Raw genomic sequence first — 1,662 nt, forward strand, 5'->3', positions numbered from 1 at the left:
GTGAAATGATACTTGTAGAATCCTAATCTAACTTAGTATTCCCTTTTCACTCTGTCTCGCTGCAGAGTGAGAATATCCTACCGTAACAATGAAAACTCATCGTTGTCCTTGCATCTGATCATATGAGACTCAACCATGTTGACATTCATCTCTGCACATCAATAAACACTGATTTGCCTTTTTTTTTTTTAGGTTTTAGGGTTTTTTTGGCAGGGGGGTTGGTCTTTGCATCTGTGTTTGTTTATATCGAAATTTGGGAGCCAATTCTCTCCTTTCAAGTTCAAAATTAGTTTTTCAAATGACAGTCCCACTATATCTAAAGTTAATCCATTGAGAGACTAAGCTAGTTTAGGAAAATTTGACAGCCATCTCTCCCCTCAGAAGTCCATTGTTAGGTTTCCAAATAAGAGTACTGCTTAGTTTGTAACTTGATACACCATTTCAAGGAGTGAAAAAGCAAATACAAGTGCCTTAATTTTGAAATCCACGCAAAGAAGAAGACGTAGATGCATCTTAAATCTTTTATCCGTGTAATAAAATGACGGTACATATAGTTCAGATGCTACTACTTGCTCAAGATCTCATAGATTCTCATTTTAACCATTTGGTCATGATGTAATGGTCCTCAAAAGTAGAATACCCACTACATCACACCCTTATCCTTCCCATTTAGTTTCTGACATTCATCAACTTTTAGAGCGCCGGCTATTAGGTGGACCTCTATTTGATTCCGAGAGAGTTCCAAACAGCTATCACCATAGCTGCATCTGGACCTGGAACTTGACCTTGTGTTGTAATTGCGTGGTGGTTATCATCGTCGCCGGGCAGCCTTGGACGTGACCTAAACAAAGGGTATTTAAAAGTATCAAGACATATATAATTACACGTGAAGACAGCTGATGCACCATCAACTTCACAAAACAAAAACTCCGCTTACGACTCAGCAATTAAACAAAACATCTATTCTAAGAAACCAAAGCAGCTAGAGACCCTGTAAAAATCAGCCATTGTCTTCGTTACCACTCAAAAGTTCATCAATCTTCTTTTCCTGTAGAATACAATTCAACTTTGCGGCGGCTTCTTGTGACTAGAGCTACCTGTCCAGAACAATAGAAAATAGGCAACATTAGTCGCCAGCTTGGAAGGATCTCTAATCTCGTCATTAAAAACTTTATTATTCCTTTCTCTTCATAAACGCCAGAACAAGGTAGGTAAGAGGATAGACCAAAGCACACGGTAATTTTTATCCATGATAAACTGACCTTTAGAGTTAAACATATGAAACAGATCATGTTAAAAAGAATTAAGGCCCAACATAGGTAGAAAGACCTGCCTAATAGCACGAGCATAATGACACTTGATGAAAAGGTGATCTGCTGATTCTTCAGACTCATGACATATAGAGCATAAAGGATCTCCTGTCCAATCTTTCTTGATCAAATTATCTTTGGTATGTAGTTTGTTCTTAGATTACAATCAGAGGAATATCTTAACTTTGAGAGGCATGCATGTACCCATATAAACTGTTCTAAATCATGGTTAACACCACTAAAATTGAGAAGACAATTTTTTGGGTGAGGAGGGGTTTTGGGGCGGGTGAACCAAATTATATAGAATAGAGGTTAACGGATGTAAACTTTATTATTTCCCATTACCTCCACA

At 37.7% G+C, this 1,662-nt stretch overlaps 1 protein-coding gene and 1 long non-coding RNA gene across 5 annotated transcripts in view; one reads left to right on the forward strand and one right to left on the reverse strand.

The window, feature by feature from the left end:
- LOC109830594 (truncated transcription factor CAULIFLOWER A-like) overlaps nucleotides 1-1,662 on the forward strand; it is a 30,195-nt gene that overhangs the window by 11,523 nt on the left and 17,010 nt on the right. The window lies entirely within an intron of this gene.
- LOC109830595 overlaps nucleotides 450-1,662 on the reverse strand; it is a 21,370-nt gene continuing 20,157 nt past the window's right edge. For 3 of the 4 annotated variants that reach the window (XR_002244352.1, XR_002244351.1, XR_002244354.1), the window contains 2 exons: nucleotides 1,021-1,097; nucleotides 450-841 (listed from right to left, as the gene is read on the reverse strand). This is a non-coding gene — a long non-coding RNA (uncharacterized LOC109830595). Of the gene's footprint in view, nucleotides 842-990; nucleotides 1,098-1,662 lie in introns of all 4 variants that reach the window. The other variant, XR_002244353.1, reaches the window with a different exon arrangement.

Source organism: Asparagus officinalis, chromosome 2 (genome assembly GCF_001876935.1).
Source record: "Asparagus officinalis chromosome 2, Aspof.V1, whole genome shotgun sequence".
Taxonomy (NCBI): domain Eukaryota; kingdom Viridiplantae; phylum Streptophyta; class Magnoliopsida; order Asparagales; family Asparagaceae; genus Asparagus; species Asparagus officinalis.